At 41.9% G+C, this 24,793-nt stretch overlaps 1 protein-coding gene and 1 long non-coding RNA gene across 15 annotated transcripts in view; one reads left to right on the forward strand and one right to left on the reverse strand.

The window, feature by feature from the left end:
- Positions 1-24,793, reverse strand: part of ENOX1 (ecto-NOX disulfide-thiol exchanger 1) — a 680,015-nt gene that overhangs the window by 450,241 nt on the left and 204,981 nt on the right. The gene's annotated exons all lie outside the window — the stretch shown is intronic.
- LOC112449034 (uncharacterized) lies at positions 99-6,799 on the forward strand. The gene is made up of 3 exons (XR_003037487.2): positions 99-298; positions 6,166-6,401; positions 6,679-6,799. It is a non-coding gene; the product is annotated as an uncharacterized lncRNA (long non-coding RNA).

Consider the following 24,793-nt stretch of genomic DNA (forward strand, 5'->3'; position numbering starts at 1 on the left):
GTTCCATGCCACAGTCCACATTCAACACGGACCTGACTCATTTTTTCCCATTGTTATTCTAATAAAAGAACCTTCCTGAGAGAATCAAGGGTCTGATTCTCGTTTACCTCAGAGGCCTCAAATAATCTGCGTGCATGCTTGCTCAGTTGTGTCCAACTCTTTGTGACCTCATAGACTGTGACCCGCCAGGCTCTGCTGTCCATGGGATTTCCCAGGCAAGAAAACCAGAGCTGAGTTGCCACTTCCTCCTCCAGCAGATCGTCCCAACCCAGGGATGGAACTCACGTCTTCTGCATAGGTAGGCAGACTCTTTACCACTGCACCACCTAGGAAGCCCGCCTGAGATAACCTGAAGACAAACGAAAGAACAGCATCCTCCCAGATCAGTCTCACCACTGAGGTTAACTCCATTGCATGGTCTCTAAGAGCTGCTGGTGACTGTTGGAGGAGTTTCCTGACTGATGGGAAAAATGAAACAAACTTCAGTCTCCTGCTTGAAAGGCTTCCCTTGGGCAAAATGCACCGTGTAATGTTAACTTTTCAATTTAAAAATTACAGACATATGGAAACTACTGCTCCCCTCACCACAAACAGGAGGGAAAATCACTGTCCAGATGCTAAAACCTGTACCACTGTCGCCGAAAACATCCAGCAATTCTGTATGAAATGCCTGAAGCCCTTGACCTAATGAGGTTACTGCCAGGGATACAAATAAAGAGAAGAGAGAAGGAAACTGAGAAAGAATTTTGTGTGTGAATTGCCATATTTCTCCTGTCATTTCACCAATTTCCTTCTTCAAAATTACAACATGGACTGCAGATCTTCAAGGCTAGTACTTCGTATGGCAGAGCGAGTTCTATTTAAAATGTAATACATGTGTCCATCTGATAGGAGAGAACAAGGGCCCACGGGAGAGGTTTTTCAGATAGGGACAGGGTTGTGTGTGTGTGTTAGTCTGTAGCCCGCCAGGCTCCTCTGTCCATGGAATTCTCCAGGCAAGAATACTGCAGTGGGTTGCCATTCCCTTCTCCAGGGGATCTTCCAAACCCAGGTCCCTGCATTACAAGCAGAGTTTTTTCCTTTGGAGCCACCAGGGAATCCCCTGCGTGGGGTCTTAGAAAGGTATAAAGATGCCAATCAGGAAAGTGAACCACAGAAAGGCTACTCCCAGCCGCTTAGTCAAAGTGTGGTGCGGTGAGCTGATTTTGCAAAGCAAAGAGTTCTTTCAGCCTGAGCCCTTGCGGCATGTACCATTTGGGTACCTTGACCTCCATGGCACAATCCATCAATTTCTACTAAAATTAATGATGTGGGTTGAAATCAGAGCTTGGAAGACACTGATGGAAATGGTTTGATGAGTGAGCCACGCATACCACTTCCTAAGTTTCCCATCGTGGTAATTCACTGTGAGACATGGGCGGACACATAGAATGCTGGCGCTTCCACTGCTGATCAAAATAGACGCTTCGTTTTCCACTTTAATCCCAGCCAGAGCATCTGTACCGTCTCAACACCTGTCATGCTTGAATTATCCATCAAGAGGAACCACAGGTTTCCAAAAAACACACTTTATCATCATAGGGGATTCCTTGCTTGAGAACCATGACACAGATATTTACACCAATTTGCTGCTGAGACACGAGGCGCGGAAGATCCAGGACACTCAGGATGCTGCCACAGTGACTGACATCAGGACCGGGTACTGTCAATGGCACCATGCCTGGACCTGCCGGATGCTCTAGGAACTAAGCATCAGACTGAAATGGGATGGAGAGGGAAACGGACTAACGAAAGCCGGATGTTCTCGCGCCTTCCCTCGTGGAAGTTTCTGCAAAGTAAGGTCTGAAAACACAGACGAGACTAAGACGATATACAAGGCTGTGGAATACAGAAGACAAACAGGACCAGGAAGACTCAAGAGGAGCTCTTTTTGGCCGGTTGAGAGGCAGGCAAAGCGGGTGCGGGGGCAATAACAACAGGGAGAACAGGATTCCTGGAGGAGGGCACAGGGAAGAGGCAGCTCACTGCTTTACAAGGTTTAGGCTCAAGTTCACCTAGGACTTGACCAGGGGTTCAGAGTCCATTGGTCAGTGCAGGAAACAGGGGCTCAATCCCTGGTCGGGGAAGATCCCAGGTGACAGGGAGCAACTAAGCCCGTGCGCCACGACTACTGAAGCCTGCGTGCCTGCAGCTTATGCTCCACAACAAGAAAAGCCTCTGCGATAAGGAGCCCATGCATCACAACTAGACAGTAAGAGTCCCCGCTGGCCGTAACTAGAGAAAGTCCATGGGCAGCGACAAAGACCCAGTGCAGCCGAAAATAAAAGTGAATAAAGTTCATCTAAACCGACTCAGGTTCGACCCCTGGGTCGGGAAGATCCCCTGGAGAAGAAAATGGTCACCCACTCCAGTATTCTTGCCTGGAGAATCCCATGGACAGAGGGGCCTGGTGGGCTACAGTCCATGGGCTCACAAAGAGTCAGACACGACTGAGAGTGCCCAAACTGAATTTTAAATTTCTTTTAAGTACCTATAACTAAAGAATAGTTTTGACTTTGAAAGAAAAAGTGCAGGTGTCAGGTATGGAGTGAATCACCTGGTCCTCTGATATATCACTTTACTGAGAATACACATCAGTATAAAAGACCTCCTGAAAGGAGACAGGCCAGCGTATGGACCTCTCATTTCGGCTTATAATGAGAACTACAAGGGAGCTTGACTCCCACCTGACACTTTCCATCTCCGAGGCCCCCTTGGAAGCAAGCGCTGCCTGCTGATGGGTGAGAGCTGCGAGGAAAGCCTGCCAAAGTGAGGGGTTTCCCGCGACCAGCCAGGCCCGTCTCAGGAGGCCCTGACACCATGCTCTCGCAGCCATCCACACCTGCCTCTGACGAGCGGAAAAACACATCAGCTCCTCTCTGGACAGAGGTAAGTGACACAGGAGACTTCAGGAGTCGGCCTTCAGGCTGTATCTTCCAAGCACCTAAAAGCAGTGTTGGTACAGTATTCCTAAGAAGTGGAGGTGGGAGCTGGACTGTGAAGAAAGCAGAGCACCGAAGAGCTGATGCTTTTGAACTGTGGTGTTGGAGAAGGCTCTTGAGAGTCCCTTGGACTGCAAGGAGATCCAACCAGTCCATCCTAAAGGAGATCAGTCCTGAGTGTTCATTGGAAGGACTGCTGCTGAAGCTGAAACTCCAATACTTTGGCCACTTGGTGCAAAGAACTGACTCATTTGAAAAGACCCTGATGCTGGGAAAGAGTGAAGATGCAAAGAGAAGGGGACGACAGAGGATGAGATGGCTGGATGGCATCACCGACTTGATGGACATGAGTTTGGGTGAACTCCGGGAGTTGGTGATGGACAGGGAGGCCTGGTGTGCTGCAGTCCATGGGGTCACAGAGAGTCAGACACAACTGAGTGACTGAAGTGAACTGAAGAAGTGCCCAGCCTTCATGCTGACCCAGCAAACCTTGGGCTTTTCTCGAGAGTCTTGTGTTACACAATGCTTTTATACTGCAGTTATCACCCAATGACTGTTTATCCTGGTGCCTCAGAACAGCGGGACCAGGACTGTCATCAGAAGAGTAAGACACAGATTCCTCAGTCATTCAGCAAAGTGCTGGCTGAAGTCCTCTTCACCCAATAAAACGTCTGCCTGGGATTTCAGGATTTTATACCAGGTTCTCCTTTGTAAAATCAATGTGCCATGACCTTCTCCTAGTTACAAGGGATGAACATGTGCACCATGAGTTTATCTATAGGGCTAAATCCCTGGGAAGGACATTCTAGAACTACATTGCAATATGTAAGTTCCTAAAGACTGAAAAGAAAAAAAAACATGAAATAATTTACATTCTGTTGTGAAGTATCAACTTTGTAGTCTAATGAGAAACTTGTGAGAGGAGATAATGAAAATAAAAATATTTTCTTCAATTAAAAAGACAACTCAGGGAGAATTGTTGAGAATGAAGAAAATGAGATCTTAAAAAGCAGGCAGAATAGCTGCCTAAATCTGCTTCCCAGATGACACTAATGGTAAAAGAACCCCCCCCACCCCCACCCCACCGATGTAGGAGATGCAGGTTCAATCCCTGGGTCAGGAAGATCCCCTGGAGGAGCAAATGGTAACCCACTCAGTAGTTTTGCCTGGAGATTCCCATGGAGAGAGGAGCCTGGGGGGCTACAGTCCACGGGGTCGCAAGAGAGTCAGACGTGACTGAAGTGACTTAGCACAGCACACCGCTGCCTAACAAAGGCATAGCCAGTCCCACCACTTTCCCACTTAGACTGGCCCCAAATCCTTAACAGGAACTCTTGCCATAAGACACCAGAAGCTATCTGGATGGTTTAAACGGAGTGAAGTGGAGTAGCTCATCTCTCCTGCTTTTAAGACCTGACCCACCCATCATTCACGTCTCTCCTTTCTTCAGGGAATCTTCCCACACCAAATGGGCTTAGGTTCCATGCAGGGTGATCTCACAGGCCTCTGTGCTTTTTCTTGATATAAATCACACCTGCACTTATTTTTCCACATCTCTCGACCCCCCTGGATCTGAGCTGTCCAGTATCGTAGGCCCTAGTTCACGCATGGCTACTGAGACTTGAAATGCAGTGAGTTCAAATGGAGATGCGCTTTCATGTAAGATACACGTTGATTGGATTTGGAAGGCATTATGTGAATTCTGCTAGAAGGATGCAGCCTGGCTGACACCTCGATTTGAGTGCACTCCATTAAATCCTCTGACCTTTGGTTCTATTAGAGAAGACAAGTGGGTTGTTTTAAACCCACTGTGGCTGCTAGAAGGTGGACGTATATGGATTACATAGTATTTCTGCTGGATGGAAAGCAAAAGTCAAGTCACTCAGTCGTGTCTGACTCTTTGTGACCCCATGAACTGTAGCCTACCAGGTTCCTCTGTCCTTGGGATTTTCCAGGCAAGAGTACTAGAGTGGGTTGCCATTTCCTTCTCCAGGGGATCTTCCCGACCCAGGGATTGAACCTGGGTCTCCTGCACTGCAGGGAGACTCTTTACCGTCTGAGCCACCAGATGGAACTGGGGTCAGTTATAAGCTCCAAGAGGTCACGGCTCCCTGCCTTGCCCCATCACACACTCTGGCTCAAGCTAGCTAGTTCAAAAGAGCAGGAATGAAGGGAGCAATTTAAATAGAGTTCCTCTCCTTTCAGAAATCTGTAATCCACTCATTACTCTGATAAACATTCTATTCTATTCTAAAATTTGCAATCCACTCATTACTCTAAGCCAGGTACTGTGAAAGGCCCCGAGGACACAGAAATAAACAAGAAGTGGTTGCCAGGGGCTCAGAGGGGAAGAGAGATGGGAGTAACTGCATGATGGGTATAGGGTTTCCTCTGAGGAGGATGAAACTGTTCCGGAGCTTGATGGCAGCGGCGACTGCATAACTCTGTGAAGGTACTAAATGTCACTGAACTGTTCACTTTAAAATGGTTAATTTTTTATTATGTGAATTTCATGTCAATAAAAACTAATAAAACAGGAAGATGGCACTGTCCCTGGTCCCTGACTTCAGGGATCTCAGTGTAGCTCAGAGTGGTATGTACATGAACATGTGTGTGCCATAACACACTAGAGACCTATGCCAGAGCCGTATCCAGGTCACAGCTGCTTACAGGGGATCCATGGCCGGGTGCAGAGAATGTGCCTGGGTAAAAAAAACAGGTGTCAGGAAAAGCCTGAAAAGGGAATGGCAGCTGTTTTTCCTAAATCTTCCTAAATTTTCCTAAGTATGATTTTTTTTTTCTTTTTAAACCTTGCGAAAGTAAAAGGACAACTAATTCCACAGAGAAAGCTCAAACATTCATAGCAACCCTAAGTGACTTCTCAAACTCTTGGCTTTCTCTATCAGTCTCTGTCTGCTTGTATGTCTCTAGTCTGATTCAGTCCTTATACGGGAAAGCCAGAGTCCTTAAAGTCACAGCTATGATAATTACTCACAAACACAGAACCTTTGGGGTTAAGAGTTGTTTAAAATGGGAAACTAGAGAAAGGGAAATGGGAATCACAGACTTGATCGATTCTATGGGCGATGCAATAAAATGGGCATGCAATGTATAATCAGAGAGAAAGAAGGAAAAATAAAATAAAATAAAACCAGTTTTGCTCTGAATTTTTTTGACTACGCAGGACAGTCATTTGAAGCCATCTGGCTGCTGATACAACCAAGATGGAGAGACCTAAACACAACTTGGGAGGAACACCAGGAGGTCATCAGAGTCACAGGACAGACAACAAGGCAGCTAAGAACATTTGGCTGCTCTTCCAGTCGGGAAAGACTTAAACACCACCTGGAAATATTAATAAAAACGATCTCAACTAAGAACTGACTCAAGCTCAACTTTAGTGTAAACAAAGAGGAAACGGTAAGTTTGAGAAAATATATTTTGATTGAACAGGATTCTATAGTGTTTCCAAAAGTTTTGACACATATGAAAACTTTTATTTCTAATTCTTAATAATGATGAATGAAAACACAAATATTAATTCTCAATCCAAATGCTACTTCTTCTGAAAGGACTTCCTATCAAAAGGAGAATCACTCAATAATTATAAAAAGTCACCTCTTGCTTTATTTTTATTAGATCACTATCTGATACTTTCCTGTTCACTATCTGTTTGCTCCTGCTTTCCTCTTTCTAGAAGGTCAGCTTGATTTGAGCACAAATGGTATTTCTCGTCCACTGTTTCATCCACAGCATTTGAGAGTGCCAAGTCTTTGAAGGTAACTTTGCTGAACGAATAAACAAGAAATTCAAATTTATTATTACCTGACTTAATTCCACATCCCATCTCCTCCCAATGGTTTATAAAACTTTATAACTGAAAGACATTAATTTTGTATCTAGTCTAGAGGTCATACTCGACTAATTGAGTATAAGTAGGGATGTGAGAGTTTGACCATAAGGAAACCTGAGGGACAAAGAATTGATGCTTTCAAACTGCGGTGCTGGAGAAGACTCTTGAGAGTCCCTTGGACAGCAAGGAGATCCAACCAGTCAACCCTAAAGTAAATCAGTCCTGAGTATTCATTGGAAGGACTGATGCTGAGGCTGAAGCTCCAATACTTTGGCCACTTGATGTGAACAACTGACTCACTGGAAAAGACCCTGATGCTGGGAAAGACTGAAGCCAGGAGGAGAAGGGAATGACAGAGGATGAGATGGTTGGATGGCATCACCGACTCGATGGACATGAGTTTAAGCAAGCTCCAGGAGATGGTGAAGGCCAGGGAAGCCTGGAGTGCTGCAGGACATGGGGTCTCAAAGAGTTGGACACAACTGAGTGACTGAACAACAAAAATATAGGATCATTTAAGAGCATAACACCAGAAACCCTACTGCCTAGATAGGAATTCTCATTCCTTATTTTTTTTCTTCTAGGATATGACCTTGGGTAAGCTACTTAACCTTTCTCTGACTTGGGTTTCCTCATCAGTAAAAATCAAGTTATATCACATGGTTGAAGACTAAGCGTCTAAAATAGTGTCTGGAACCTACTAAGCACTAATAGAAACTCCATAATGGATGGAGACTTCCCTGGTGGCTCAGATGGTAAAGAGTCTGCCTGCAGTGCGGGAGACTTGGGATCATTATCTGCGTGGGGAAAATACCCTGGAAAAGGAAATGGCAACCCACTCTAGTTCTTACCTAAGAATCCTATGGATGGAGGAACCTGGTAGGTTACAGTCCATGGGGTTGCAAAGAGTCGGACATGATGAGCGACTTCACTTTCTTTCACTTTCCATAATGGGTAGAAGTCACAGAAGAAAGAGTGGTGGCTTAACAAAATGTGGAATTTTCTGTCCTTAGATGGTTTCAGGAATGAGTTTTCTATACCCAGAGGTATTCAAACAGAGACTTAATGCCCAGTCATTGGACATACTGGGAGAAAGATTCATGTAGCAGAAAGCCATTGACAAAAGTAACTCTTAACATCCCCCTTCCTGTTCCTGAAACCTTTAGCTCTTATGGTAATGACTAACACAGTGAACTGAAGCTAAGAAGGAGACAGCACAGCTCCCAAGTGCAAAAGCAAAGAGCATTTTAGGCTCCAGATTTTCATAAGAGAGTTGATGTCTTTTCGTATGTGAGGAACTTCCTGCTGACGTCTAACCACCAGTGTCGGTCTTTCCTGACCTCCTCACAAGGAGTGAGGGGTAGATGAACATAGGGACTGGGGTACATGTGTTCTTGGAGATACTAAAAGTTAGACTTACTTAGAAGGCTTACAATAAAGAAAACTAAAAGGAATGTGGAGGGAAGAAATTATAAAGATGCTGAGATCTGCAAATGAGCCAAAAAAAAAAAAAACCCAGACAAAAACACATAGTTCTTAATGGGAAAGGAAGAATTTAAATATATTCACATTTAAAGAAATCCATATCTTACTACAGAGAGAGGGATAGGAAACTGGGAACAAGCCAGCCTCTCCCCAAGAGGCCCGAGGTAGCAAAGAGCAGGCTTGGGGAGTTCTGGGGCCAAAAAGACAACCATCGGAGGGACAGGCTGGGCAGGAAGGGCGATGTGCATGGGGAGTTCATCAAGACGCAACAGCTCATAGCGAGTCTTTTTAAAAGAGGGTGAGACCTGAAATCTAGGTTCAGCATGAACGAACGTTATCAGTGGGTTCTAACTGGTGATAAGGAGAGACATAACCTGGGACACTCGAGTCTGTGAGAAACACAAAATCCGACGTCACCTGCAACACCAGGAAAGACCATTAAATGGCATTCTGAGTTCGTTTTCACATTACGTGAGTTTTTTTTTTTTTTTTCCCATCTTGCACATGTGGTCTCATTTTACTTTATTTTTTGCTTATTGTCACTGAAGCACCATTTATTGAATGGTCCAGTTTAACTGCACTGATCTGACATACCTTTTTATTTTTTAACTAAGAGAAGGATTTTTTTAAATTGAGTTTACAACATTGGTTTGATTTCTGTCATACATCAACATGAATTAACGATAGGTGTACACATGTCCCCCCATCTTGAACCTCCTTCTGATCTCCCGGCCTTTCCCACCCCTCTAGGTTATTAGAGTCTCACGTGAGTTCCGAGTCATACAGCAGATCCCCACTGGCTGGCTGTTTCCGTATGTTAGTGTCTGTGTGTCCATGCTGCTCTCCCCACTCACCTCACCCCCTCCCTCCTCTCCCCCTGTATTAGGTCAAGTTTTATGATACTACATACACTGAAAATTAACGACCTGAGCATGCTGAGTCAGCCGACCTTCAGTCTTTTGTTTCTGTAAACAATAATGGACCTTTGAGTACCAATAAGTAATGGTATGAGCATTCGCAGACATATCATACCTTAATTCTAACCAGTGGCCGATTTGGAGCAGCTTCCCTGTGAGGTATTTTCAAGGGCTGACCAGAATAGCTCTGCACTAAGAACAGTCTGTATGCTCAGGTGAATACCTAAAAATACCCACTTATTCTCCTTTCTATAGCAGTCAAAGTCATTTTCATCCACCCTACAAAAGACTTTGATGTCAGTGTGTGTTAGCTTCAGCTAAGCTGTTTCAAATCCTATCCACACATTTGGGAAGATTCTTTCAAATTGGTGAGTTAACCAAAAGTTACTTTGAAATTGCTATACCCCGTCCACACTGTTTGCATACAAATTTTTAAATTTATTTTAATTAGAGGCTAATTACTTTACAATATTGAATTGGTTTTGCCATGCATCAACATGAATCCGCCACGGGTGTACATGTGTTCCCCATACTGAACCCCCCTCCCACCTCCCTCCCCGTACCATCCCTCTGGGACATCCAAGTGCACCAGCCCCAAGCATCCTGTATCCTGCATCAAGCCTGGACTGGCGATTTGTTTCTTATATGATATTATACATGTTTCAATGCCATTGTCCCAAATCATCCCACCCTCTCCCTCTCCCACAGAGTCCAAAAGACTGTTCTATACATCTGTGTCTCTTTTGCTGTCTCGCACACAGGGTTATCATTACCATCTTTCTAAATTCCATATATATGCGTTAGTATACTGTATTGGTGTTTTTCTTTCTGGCTTACTTCACCTGTATAATAGGCTCCAGTTTCATCCACCTCATTAAAATCCATTCAAATGTATTCTTTTTAATGGCTAAGTGATACTCCATTGTGTATATGTACCACAGCTTTCTTATCCATTCATCTGCTGATGGACATCTAGGTTACTTCCATGTCCTGGCTATTATAAACAGTGCTGTGATGAACATTGGGGTACACATGTCTCTTTCAGTTCTGGTTTCCTCGGTGTGTATGCCCAGCAGTGGGATTGCTGGGTCATAAGGCAGTTCTATTTCCAGGTTTTTAAGGAAACTCCACACTGTTCTCCATAGTGGCTGTACTAGTTTGCATCCCCACCAACAGTGTAAGAGGGTTCCCTTTGCTCCACACCCTCTCCAGCATTTATTGCTTGTAGACTTTTGGATCGCAGCCATTCTGACTGGCGTGAAATGGTACCTCATTGTGGTTTTGATTTGCATTTCTCTGATAATGAGTGATGTTGAGCATCTTTTCATGTGTTTGTTAGCCATCTGTATGTCCTCTTTGGAGAAATGTCTATTTAGTTCTTTGGCCCATTTTTTGACTGGGTCGTTTATTTTTCTGGAATTGAGCTGTAGGAGTTGCTTGTATATTTTTGAGATTAGTTGTTTGTCAGTTGCTTCATTTGCTATTATTTTCTCCTGTTCTGAAGGCTGTCTTTTCACCTTGCTTATAGTTTTTGTTGTGCAGAAGCTTTTGATTTTAATTAGGTCCCATTTGTTTACTTTCGCTTTTATTTCCAATATTCTAGGAGGTGGATCATAGAGGATCCTGCTGTGATTTATATCAGTGAGTGTTTTGCCTATGTTCTCCTCTAAGAGTTTTATAGTTTCTGGTCTTACGTTTAGATCTTTAATCCATTTTGAGTTTATTTTTGTGTATGGTGTTAGAAAGTGTTCTAGTTTCATTCTTTTATAAGTGGTTGACCAGCACCACTTGTTAAAGAGATTATCTTTTCTCCATTGTATATTTTTGCCTCCTTTGTCAAAGATATGGTGTCCGTAGGTGCGTGGATTTATCTTTGGGCTTTCTATTTTGTTCCATTGATCTATATTTCTGTCTTTGTGCCAGTACCATACTGTCTTGATGACTGTGGCTTTGTAGTAGAGCCAGAAGTCAGACAGGTTGATTCCTCCAGTTCCATTCTTCTTTTTCAAGATTGCTTTGGCTATTCGAGGATTTTGGTATTTCCATACAAATTGTGAAATTATTTGTTCTAGCTCTGTGAAAAATACCATTGGTAGCTTTATAGGGATTGCATTGAATCTATAGATTGCTTTGGGTAGTATACTCATTTTCACTATATTGATTCTTCCAATCCATGAACACAGTATGTTTCTCCATCTATTTGTGTCCTCTTTGATTTCTTTCACCAGTGTTTTATAGTTTTCTATATATAGGTCTTTAGTTTCTTTAGGTAGATATATTCCTAAGTATTTTATTCTTTTCGTTGCAATGGTGAATGGAATTGTTTCCTTAATTTCTCTATTTTCTCATTATTAGTGTATAGGAATGCAAGGGATTTTTGTGTGTTGATTTTATATCCTGCAACTTTACTATATTCACTGATTAGCTCTAGTAATTTTCTGGTGGACTCTTTAGGGTTTTCTATGTAGAGGATCATGTCATCTGCAAACTGTGAGAGTTTTATTTCTTCTTTTCCAATTTGGATTCCATTTATTTCTTTTTCTGCTCTGATTGCTGTGGCCAAAACTTCCAAAACTATGCTGAATAGTAGTGGTGAGAGTGGGCACCCTTGTCTTGTTCCTGACTTTAGGGGAAATGCTTTCAATTTTTCACCATTGAGGATAATGTTTGCTGTGGGTTTGTCATATATAGCTTTTATTATGTTGAGGTATGTTCCTTCTATTCCTGCTTTCTGGAGAGTTTTTATCATAAATGGATGTTGAATTTTGTCAAAGGCTTTCTATGCATCTATTGAGATAATCATACAGTTTTTATTTTTCAATTTGTTAATGTGGTATATTACATTGATTGATTTGTGGATATTGAAGAATCCTTGCATCCCTGGGATAAAGCCCACTTGGTCATGGTGTATGATCTTTTTAATGTGTTGTTGGATCCTGATTGCTAGAATTTTGTTAAGGATTTTTGCATGTATGTTCATCAGATCAGATCAGATCAGTCGCTCAGTCGTGTCCAACTCTTTGTGACTCCATGAATCGCAGCTCCCCAGGCCTCCCTGTCCATCACCAACTCCCGGAGTTCACCCAGACTCACGTCCATCGAGTCAGTGATGCCATCCAGCCATCTCATCCTCTGTCGTCCCCTTCTTCTCCTGCCCCCAATCCGTCCCAGCATCTGAGTCTTTTCCAATGAGTCAACTCTTCGCATGAGGTGGCCAAAGTACTGGACTTTCAGTTTTAGCATCATTCCTTCCAAAGAAATCTCAGGGCTGATCTCCTTCAGAATGGACTGGTTGGATCTCCTTGCAGTCCAAGGGACTCTCAAGAGTCTTCTCCAACACCACAGTTCAAAAGCATCAATTCTTCAGTGCTCAGCCTTCTTCAAAGTTCAACTCTCACATCCATACATGATCACAGGAAAAACCATAGCCTTGACTAGACGAACTTTTGATGGCAAAGTAATGTCTTTGCTTTTGAATATGCTATCTAGGTTGGTCATAACTTTCCTTCCAAGGAGTAAGCGTCTTTTAATTTCATGGCTGCAGTCACCATCTGCACTGAGTTTGGAGCCCCCAAAAATAAAGTCTGACACTGTTTCCACTGTTTCTCCATCTGTTTCCCATGAAGTGATGGGACCGGATGCCATGATCTTCATTTTCTGAATGTTTCTTTTTTTGTTGCATCTTTGTCAGGTTTTGGTTTTAGAGTGATGGTAGCCTCACAGAATGAGTTTGGAAGTTTACCTTCCTCTGCAATTTTCTGGAAGAGTTTGAGTAGGATAGGTGTTAGCTCTTCTGTAAATTTTTGGTAGAATTCAGCTGTGAAGCTGTCTGGACCTGGGCTTTTGTTTGCTGGAAGATTTCTGATTACAGTTTCAATTTCCATGCTTGTGATTTTTAGTAAGCTCATCTTACGTTCTAAGAACTTCAGGATTTATTTTTATAGATAAGGTCCCACCTTTTTTCAATGGAAATCTGATTTTTTTCTGTGCTATATGTACATAAATTGGCTTGAGTCTTTAGAAATTTATTTTAGAACTAAAAAAGTTTTCAAATTTCACGTATGAATATTGTGTAGTATGCCATATTTACATTCAAGAACTAATCAATTTTATACAGCTTGCCCTTGGGGAGATTAAATTGCAGCAGATGGTAATAAAAGTTAGGACTCTGTTGAAATATGATACATTGACTTATTTTAAGGCTATTGGAAGAGTTAGATTATTTGGGAGACCTTTCTGGTAGTCTCTTGCACCCTAACAAGAGCAAAATATTGGAAGGGGAAGGGTCTGACTCAAGCAATTTTAGTTATCTCCGATTCCAACTGGCTCCTTCTGCCATCACTATTTAATTGATTTCATCAGATCCTCAAGAGAGGGAAAGAAAAAAATTTCTTTATATATAATTTTAAATAATTTCTTTAAAAATCTTGAATTTTCTTGTAAGACATAAAACTATCATATAAATGAGCAGGGGAAAAAAAGTTTAAAAACAGTTTCCAACCACAAGTGATTCAAAGTTACAAACGGTAACCATCTAGAGGGTATTTTTCATTGTCAAATAAACCAGTGAAGCTTACTGGCCTAAACTGCATGGAAGCCAGGGAAGGTAAAATCCTGCAACACACAGGAGAGACAGTCACAAACAAGAACTGTCTCCACCTAACATGTCAACAAGGTAAGAAGCACAGAAACAAGTGAGGAGCAGAAAACTACTTTTCTCTTTCCATTCATGATAAAACAAGTATACAAAAAATGGTAATGATTTATAATATCTGAAAGCCATAATTTAAATAGATCTAATTAGTACAGATCATATCCACATTCTGAAAACAGAGAAAATAATCTTTCCCAGCATCCGTCAAATGGGCACAAAATTTGACAATGTATTACACCAAAAATAAAACATCAATAAATTTCACTAAATAGAATAGTATAGAAAATATTCTTTTCTCATGATGTAATAAATCTGTCAATTACTAACAAAATTAGAAAAAGGTAAACTGTATCATCTGAAAATTTTAAACCTCTCATAATTTAGGGGTCCAAAAAAGTAATATCTAGAAAACAACTATATGGAAAAAAACTCCATGGCATAGTTAAAGCAGTGCCCAAAGAAAAATTCTTAACAGCTTATTTAATAAACAGAAAGGAATAAAAAATAAAATAAGCACTCAAGATAGGGTGTTAAAGGAAATAAAAACTATAGGAGACAGAAAAGGGAATGTAGATAAGTGTAAGTTAATTAGAAGAAAAGAAAAAAGAGTAGAGGATTGATAAATAAATCTAAAGGCTTAAACTGTTAGCTAACCAAGTCAAGGGGGATGACCAAGTCAAGGGGAATAAGGAGGCTGACACAATCAAAATAAGAAACAGTAAGAGGTATACTACACTGATATAGAAGATTAAAAAGAAACAAACAGATTTCTTGCTGAACTCTATACAAATAAATTTCAAAACTTGGATGAAAGAGGTAATTTTATAGAACATATGGTATGCCAAACTGGCTCCAGGAAAAAAAGATTTAGACCAATTATCATGCAAATAAAGGAAATTAATGGTTATTCCCAAAACTGGACACACACACACACAAGGCCTAGACAATTTCACAGTATAATTTGCCAGAACTTTAAAATAATACATAATTCGAATATCATTTAGACTCTTCTAGAGCACAAGGGGAAAAAGACAAAGGTGATTTCCAAGTTCTTTGTACAAAGCAATAGTAACGTTGATACCAAAATCTGGCAGCCTACACCAAAGAGAAAATTATAGTGCAAACTCACTTAGGGATAGCTGTGTGGAAATTTGAAACCAAACAGTGACAAACAGAACCCAGTAGAGAATAAAACAATATGCATAGCCAGATGGAATTCATTTCAGGAATGTAAAGAATTAAAAAAACTTAGGAATACATCTGTCAACATCAAATTCCTCAAAGCCTTTGACTGTGTGGATAACAACAAACTGTGGAAAATTCTTCAAGAGATGGGAATACCAGACCACCTGACCTGACTCCTGAGAAATGTGTATATAGCTCAAGAAGCAACAATTAGAACCAGACATGGAACAACAGACTGGTTCGAAATTGGGAAAGGAGTACGTCAAGGCTGTATACTGTCACTCTACTTATTTAACTTATATGCAGAGTACATCAGGCAAAATGCCAGGCTGGATGAAGCACAAACTGGAATCAAGATTTCCAGGAGAAATATCAAAAACCTCAGATACGTAGATGACACCACCCTTATGGCAGAAAGCAAAGAAAACCTAAGAGCTTCTTGATCAAAGTGAAAGGAAAGTGAAAAAGTTGGCTTAAAACTCAACATCTAAAAAACTAAGATCATGGCATCCAGTCCCATCATTTCATGGCAAATAGATGGAGAAACAATGGAAACAGTGACTGACTTTATTTTCTTGGGCTCCAAAATCACTGCAGATGGTGACTGCAGTCATGACATTAAAACATGCTTGCTCCTTGGAAGAAAAGCTATGACCAACCTAGACAGCATATTAAAAAGCAGAGACATTGCTTTGCTGACAAAGGTCCATCTAGTCAAAGCTATGGTTTTTCCAGTGGTCATGTATGGATTCCAGAGTTGGACTATAAAGAAACTGAGTGCCAAAGAATTGATGCTTTGAAACTGTGGTGTTGGAGAAGACTCTTTGGAGTCCCTTGGACTGCAAGGAGATCCAACTACTCAATCCTAAAGGAAATTAGTCCTGAATATTCATTGGAAGGATTAACGCTGAAGCTGAAACTCCAACACACTGGCCACATGGTGTGAAGACCTGACTCCTTGGGAAAGACCCTGATGCTGGGAAAGACTGAGGGCAGGAGGAAAAGGGGACGACAGAGGATGAGATGGCTGGATGGCATCACCGACTTGATGGACGTGAGTTTGAGCAAGCTCTGGGAGCCAGTGATGGACAGGCAAGCCTGGCTTCCCGTCCTGCAGTGGGGACGCAGTGGGGTCGCCAAGAGTCGGGTATGACTGAGCAACTCAACTGAGGGCACTCAGTTCATGAATGATTTCCCTCTCCATGTTAATCCCATCACTCCAGCGACAGTCATCCTATGTCATTCAGCCTTCCATGTACTTAATGTTATTTCCTATCTCTTGACCTCTCCTAATTTTGTATCTCTGTTTGAAATGTCATGAGTTCCAACTTCTTCCCGTTTCTCAATATTCTATTCACTCATCAAAACCACAATTTAAGGGACTTCCCTGGTGGTCCAGTGGCTAAGACTCTGCACTCCCAATGCAGGGGGCTGGTGCAGCCAAATAAACAAAATAAATTTCAAAAAACTTGCATCTAAATGTTAACCTATTAGAAAAGCTTCCTTGATTCTCCCACAATCAGAAACCTCTCTTCTTATGCTGACCACTGAAGAGCTCCATTTCTCTCTCTGTCCCTTCCTTCTTCCGTCCTTCTCTCACGGCACATGTATTTAACCCTGTAGAGTAGGTATCAGTACCTGTAAGACATGACTTCTCCTATCAGACTGGAAACTTTTTGAGGGTAAGGGCCCTGTCTTGAGCTTTCCAGGTGGCGCAGTGGTAAAGAATCCACCTACCAATGCAGGAGACACAAGAGACGCAGATTCAATCCCTGTATGGGGAAGATCTCCTGAAAGAGGAAATGGCAACAGGTTCCAGTATTGTTGCCTGGAAAATTCCATGGACAGAGGAGCCTGGTGGGCTACAGTCCATGGGGTCGCAAAGAGTCAGACACGACTGAGCGACAGAAACAGACACTCCATGCCATGTCTACAGGATATACCATGTCTTAGATGTTGCTGTCTGCCAATCTTCCCAAGTACCAATCCTTCCATACTTGCGTGCTTTGGAGCACAGACACACAGAAATCAAGACCTTAAAGGCAAAAAGCGAGCTGCAGACTTGTGAGCAATGCTGTCCTTAAAATGTTACTGCATATGCACAGAAGGAAAAGTTAGCATCTTGCAGTAGCCATGCAAGCCCCACTCTCACCCCACACCCGCAATCAGGGCAGCATGACACAGGCTCAAGCTCCTGACCAGGAAACCCTAATCACAATACCTTCCACCAGCCAGTAAGCTGACAGCAACGACTAACTGCAGAAGCCCAAAAATGGCTAGAAGCATTGACTCAAGGCACGGGAGGGGAGTGGGGGAATGAGTGAAGAAGTCAGGATGGAACAGTTGGTTTCATTAGAGTGTCGATATGGAAGCAGGTACTTCTCACGCCCACCTTAGCACACCTGTTAGGCACAGTCATCCTCTTCACATTTTCACGCAGCTCCAGATATTAACCTGTGCTCTCAAATTTCACTGGAAATGTGTAAGCTTGTGAGACAGTCATAATGTCGAGTTTCAAAATGTGTGCGCAATTTGTTATGCATGGTGGGGTCAGCAGTCCTACCAGAATGACGCTGGGAGCTTTGCCGAGAGCAGAATATTAAACAGAGTGGAGATGACGTGGTATAATATGAGACATCGACACTAGGTCAGGAAGGACCAAAAGGCCACGTTCCAACAACTGCTGATACACTTTCTGAGAACTGGACTTTCAACCTAAACCTATTATGTTGTTTCCAGGTGCTATTTCAAAAGCAATGAAAACGTTCTGGCTCATTCTGGATATAGGAGTTACAGTTTAAGACCATATGAAATGCAGAAGTTGACATACCTAGCACTTTCCTAGTAGGGAAGTGGAGTGATGACTTCTCTTTTTTGGCCTGCCCTCCTGTTGACCCATCCCTTCCACAGAATGTGCCCTTCTGAGATATTCGAGATGCTCTCTCTTGGTATTCCTCCTACTTCTCTCAGGCTCCCTCATCTTTTCCCACCTTCCCTTACATTTCAGGGGTCCCCAGCCTCTGTATTCAGTCCTCATCTCATGTCACACCGCACATTCTGCCATTTCCGAGCTCACTACTGTTCACGGTCTCAACCCCAAACTAAAATTGAAGTCTTATGTCATGAACAAGGAGAAGGAAATGGCAACCCACTCCGGTATTCTTGTCCGGGAAATCCCATTCACAGAGGCGCCTGGTGGGCTGTGGTCCATGGGGTCGCAAAGAGTTAGACATGACTTAGTGATTAAATCGGAGAAGGAAATGGCAACCCACTCCAGTGTTCTTGCCTGGATAATCCCAGGGATGGAGGAGCCTGGTGGGCTGCCGTCTATGGGGTCGCACAGAGTCGAACACGACTGAAGCGCCTTAGCAGCAGCAGCAATAGTCATGAACAACATCTCTATCTCACACAGCAAATTCCCACTAGCTATCTACCTTACATATGGCAATGTATGTATCTCTATGCCAGCCTCTCCATTCCCACCTTCTCCTTCCCCCCGCCGTGTTCACAAGCCTGTTCTGTCTGCGACTCCACTGCTCCCCTGTAAACAGGTTCATCAGTACCGTATTTCTAGATTCCATATGTGTGCGTTAATATACAGTATTTGGCTTTCTTTTTCTGGCTTACTTCATATCCTCCAATAAAAAAAATTTTGTACATGTCTTTCTCAGATAAGAATCTTGTACCCAATGGTCCCCAATATGTTGCCAGCTGCACGTGCATAAACTGAACTCACCTTGTCCAACCCAACCAAGAGAGTCTAAATGATGGCCCCCCAAAGATGTCCATGTCCTTATCCCCAGAATCTCTGAATATGGTACTTCACATGGCAAAAGGAATTTCATAGAGGTGATTTGGTTACACACACTGCGGTTATCTGGCTGGGCTCAATATAGTCACAACAGTGCCACGGAGAATGAGGCAGGAGAATCAGCGTTACAGTAATTGAATGTGGGAATGACCTGACTGCCCAGGTGGTCCCGGTGGTTAAGAGTCTGTGCTTCCAACGCAAGGGCCGTGGGTTCAATCCCTGGTCAGGGAACTAAGACCCCACGTGACACATGGCATGACAAAAGCCAAAAAAGTAAAATGGCAGCCGTGAAACAAAGAATGGAAACAGCTTCTAGAAGTTGGAAGAAGCACGGAAGGGTCCTTCCTTAGAGTGTCTGAAGAGAGTACAGCCATGCTGACATCTTGATGTTAGCCCAGTGAAACCCATTCAGACTTCTGATCTCCAGAATTATAACAATTTTACCCTGCTGCAAACCATTAATTTTGTGGTAATTTATTACAGCAGCCATTGAAATTCAGAGTCCATGGCACCATCCTGAAGCATCCTCAGATTCATTAATTGCTCTAGATTATCACTCTCCCATATGCCTTGCCAGGAACTACTGACTCTGCCTCATCAATTCATCATGTTCCCTTCCAACATCTGTTCATATGTCCACGGCTACTCTCAGAGACAGATCTACATCCCAGAATGCTTACTGGTCTCCCTGAACCTGCTTAGAACACTCCCTCCCCCAACCCCAATCTGGGCAAGGTCAGTCTTCAAACTTTCCCCAGGGGATCTCCACAAGGCACAAATCTGATCAAGGTGCAAACCAAATGCCTCACTACTGACAACAGACTGATAATATGTTTCTTTTACCTGAAATAGCATTTTCATAGATTGACACCCACCCAATTTTAATCTCTGTCCTCTGTCTATAAACTCGGTGCTCCACACTGCATTCCCATCGTATTTGGTACTTCCGCTCTATTCTGTCTCTTCACTACTTGTCTGTGGCCAGTTTCTACATAGAGTTCAATTCCAAACTGGCTGTGTGTTGGCAAGCTCTTGACTGTGACCTCCTTGAAGGCTGGAACCTCGGTCCAGCTCCTTCTCAGTGCTAGCCCAGCCCTCGTGCTGAACAAGGAGACGGGACAAGCCTTTCCTTCTCGTGACCTCTGGCCTATGCCTGCCCTACCTTAGGGCAGTCTGGCTCATATTTGGCTTTGGAATTACCTTGAGAATTAACTCTGTAAGACACCATGCCCTCATACCCCTGTATTCTCAAACAGCAGGTGCTAGATTTGAGAAGTGATCCAAGAACAACCACCCTGGGATCAGGGCCACCTCTTCTAGGGTGAAGAACTCCACCTTAAAAGACAGATTTAGGACAAGAGACCCCTGTCAGTCTGAGTTCTGCTGCAGACGAGACTCATTCAGAGCTCTTCTTGCACCACCTACTCTCTTTCCTTCCTTGGTCATAAAGAATTCCACTTTCTTTCCATTTGCAGCGTAGATAAAGTTTTTTGTACTTTCAAATAATCTCCATTCCTTTTCTCTGGCCCATATCCAATTTCTGAATATTGTGTGTAAAATACGGAAATGAAAATGAAACTCTAATATGGGCTTTATCAATGTTTAACACAGTGAGTGAAGTATTTCATGATTCTGGTGGATTATGTTCTGGTTAACTCAACCCATATCGTGTATGTCTGCCTTTTTGCTAACAGTCCTACATTGCGGACTCATATCCCTGAGTGACAGGGTGAGAATGACTTTTTATCTGCAGAATACTTATGTGCCAATCCCACTCTATATGATGGCTAGGATAATTTACCAGTATTTTCCTTTTCTAGAATAAGAAAAAAGAAAAACTCACACATTAGCTAAGAACTGTCTGATGCGCTGACAGTATAGTTCACCTTGATTTGATGTTCCTCTCGATGATTGCAACCATCAGGTTCAAATCAGAGCCTCACAAAGTTCTCTAGCAGTCCTCTTCACTTTTAAATATATGTTACATATTTGTGTGGGTAACAATTCAACTCCAAGTAAAAAATAAATGCACTTATTTTTTAACTACCAGTTGATACAAACCTCAATCTAGATTAAGTAAATTGCTGTTAATTTAAGTAAGTTCATTTCAGAAGCCCTAAAACACCAGAATGATGATTTAGACAGACCATGTGAAGACAGTCCTAGGAGTTATCCTCTGATTTCATTCATCTCTGTGTATTTTTGTTTCTTTGTTTAAATCTACAATGAGAAAGACAGTGTTGAGAGCAGAAAACTTTTTAAAAAATTTTTTTTTCTGATAAAGCAATGGAAACAAAGACCCACATTATGTTTCTGAACTGAAATGAAAGAAAATAAACAAAAAATGTTATTTCTAATTCAATTCTGGGGAAAAAATCTCAATCTAGATTAAGTAAATTTCTGTTAATTTAAGTTCATTATACTTTCTCACACTGACCTGAAAAAATTGAAGCATGAATATTAGAAAGAAATGTTTTGACATACAATAAACATAGATTTAATATTATATCATTGAAACAAGATGTATAAGTGAGTGAATTTGGAGAGGAAAGTATGGATCACGGACTTAGCTCATTCATGCACCATCAAATCAAAAAAGTCACATTTTGCCTCTAGATCTCTATTTCTTTTTTTAAGTAAAAATAATCAGTAATCAAACTAACACTTATTCCTTGTCTTAAGGCCATATGACTGGAAAAAGTCAGATTCAAAGCCTCAATGCCCTCAAATATTAGCATTACACAAAGCAGAATATAAAACAGTCACGTTCCAAATAGCTAAAGAAATAAAAAAGAGAACAATTTTAATACACAAAAATATAAGACTATCAAAAAACAGACTTAGATGATAAAACAGATGTTTGGAAAATAAAAAGAAATTTTTTGAAACTGAAATTGAACGTTACACATATTAGAACACACCTGAGGGTCTTGCCAGGTGGCTCAGTGGTAAAGAAGCCGCCTGCCAGTGGCGGAGACAGGGGTTCAGTCCCTGGGCCGGGACCATCCCACACGCCTTGGAGCAACTAAGCCCGAGCGTCATAACTATGGAGCCGGGGCTCAAGAGCCTGGAAGCTGAAACTACCGAAGCCTGTGTGTCCACAGCAAGAGAAGCCACCAAGTGAGAAGCCCGCCCACTGCAACTGGAGAGTAGCCCCGGCTCAGGGCAACTAGAGAAAAAGCCCACGTAGCAACGAAGACCCAGCACGGCCAAAAGTTAATAAATAATTAAGAAAAAAAAACCTCAGTGAACCAGAAGACAGACCAAGACATATAAACCAGATTATCACATAAAGTGACAAAGAAAATGGAAAATGTGGGAAAGTGGCTATGAGACAAAGACAATAGAAATGACAAGAAATGTATTATAATTGAAGTTGTCTTTATCAAAAGACACTGTAAAGAAAGTGAAGAGCTAATCCACAAACGTGGTGAAAGTGATACCAACAAAGGATGTTACATAGAATATAGGAGAAGACGAAAGCATGAATGCTCAATACAGTTATGAATGGAAACTCAAATATCCAGAGAAATTTACCATTTAACACCCAAGATTTGGAAAAATTAAAAAAAAAACTTGTAGTTCCAAATGTTAACAAGAACTCAGAACACCGAGAACCGGTAGAATATTAAATCTGCCCAACCACTTCAGAAAGTAATTTAGCATCTTATCTGGAGATGCACACCCCTTGACTAATCACTTCAATGATTAAATATATTCCCCAAAGAAACACACGCACCCATGAAACAGGGACCCGAGAAAGCTCAAAGGTCTTGACAGCATGGTTTGTAATAGCGGGAAAAAATCTAACTATAAGCAACTCGAATCATGCCCATCAACAGATCATTAAAAACTTCTGGAAGAGTCATATAATAGAATATTTCGGAGCAGTGAAAATTAATGAAGTATAGCTACACTGATCAACACAATAAATCTCAGAAAATCATGCTGAGTTTTAAAAATAAAAAAGGCAAAACAGTCTCACTCTACATAAACTTCAAAAGCATATAAAAGAATACATTGTCTACAAATACACTGCTGCCGCTGTTCAGTTGCTAGGTCATTTCCAACTCTTCACGACCCCATGGACTGTGGCCTGCCAGACTTCTCTGTTTATGGGATTTCCCAGGCAAGATTACTAGAGTGGGTTGCCATTTCCTTCTTCACGGAATCTTCCAGGATCAAGGATCAAACCCATGTCTCCTGCATTGGCAGGCGGATTCTTTGCCACTGAGCCACCAGGGAAGCCCCTACAGATATATACATGTGTAGTAAAACCCTAAGACAGAGCATGATCACTGAAGCAAAGTGGTTTGCTGGGAGACAGAGGAGAGAGGATAAAATCAGAGAGGAGACAGGAGCCATCTGCTTTGTTCCTAAGGTCTATTTCTTAAGCTGTGTGACACACACAGCTGCTGTTTTACTAGTCCTTACAATATATTAACATGTTAAGTATTTTTCACTGTATGTATAAAATATTCCAATACAATTCTAAAAAGAGCACCGAGGAAAGGAAACAATGAACCTGAGTAGGACTGAGGGCTCGGCCAGGTACGTCTTTGATTCTCTCCCACCTGTGTCGTTTCTCAGACTTAAAGGTACACCTTGCAGGTTCCACCCACAAATCCGGCCGAAGGATAATCAAGGTTTGGGCTAATAAAAGTTTGAGCTAATACTTTCCAAGGAACCTTTCAAGTCAAAAGACCAGCTTTGGCTTTGAAGTCCTCCTGGTAACCCCCACGTCTGCAGGCGTCACCTTCTCCTGGTAGAAAACCCCCCCACCACTGCCCAGTAGCTCCTCAACGGAGGTGACCGGGGCCACCTGTAGGCCACTTTAAAAAGCTTCCTGGAGTCTCTTCTAGACTAATTACTCCTAATTATCACCATGCTCTGTATGTATTTTCACAGTATATGGCTGGCAAGTTTTTAATCATTCATCTTACAGGGGGAAAAAATCATTTGAACACCTTTTGGACTAGAGATAAAGGTGAAAGGAATCCAAGAAAATGTACCAGGACAACATCTTGTAATTAGATATCTATTTAAACGCAAGTGACTTTCAGATTTCAGACTTTTGTGGCTGTATGTCTGCTCCCCGGTGTTTCCTAAAACATTCAGTCCTTATAAAGATAACTTAGTACAATTGTCGTGATTTAAAATCTTGAGGGTCTGAGACAGGGAAAGATGGGTGACTAAATAACTTGTGGGAACATTCATGTGGTTTCATTCACAGGTGATTACAAATACTATCGCTGTTTTAATAAAAACACACACAAAATGAAAAACAAAATCCTAGGAAGAAACAGTAAGTGCAAGGCGATTTGACTTACTCTGATCTACTCTTGTAAGTGATAGAACATTAATATATCTACTAGTATGTGATTTAAGTTAATTCCTCAAAATTAGTTTGGTTGGATTTTAAAATTTTTTCAACAGTATGCAAATGCTATTGGTATATATTCTTTTATGCTGAAAACACAATCTTAATGAAATATATTATAGAAGAAAGAAAAAAAGGGAGGGAGAAAAGAAGGAAAGAAGAAAGGAATCAAACTTTTGCTAAAGAGAGCCTACATGATTCAACTAACCCACTTTAAGGTATGCTGATGTTTGCCCGATTAATATCCTTCTCTGCAGATAAAAGGTCCCCAAAAAGCTAATGTTTATCATGTAAAGTCAAAGTGTTAGTCATGTCCCACTCTGCAACCCCAAGGACTATACTTGCCAGACTCCTCTGTCCATGGAATTCTCCAGGCAAGAATACAGAGTGGGTAACCATTCCCTTCTCTAGGGATCTTCCCAACCCAGGGAACAAACCCGGGTCTCCTGTACTACAGGCAGGCAGATTCTTTAACACTAAGCCATCATACACTGTCCTAAAGTCAAATTTGGATCTGATACAGTCGG

This window comes from Bos taurus, chromosome 12 (assembly GCF_002263795.3).
Source record: "Bos taurus isolate L1 Dominette 01449 registration number 42190680 breed Hereford chromosome 12, ARS-UCD2.0, whole genome shotgun sequence".
NCBI lineage: Eukaryota > Metazoa > Chordata > Mammalia > Artiodactyla > Bovidae > Bos > Bos taurus.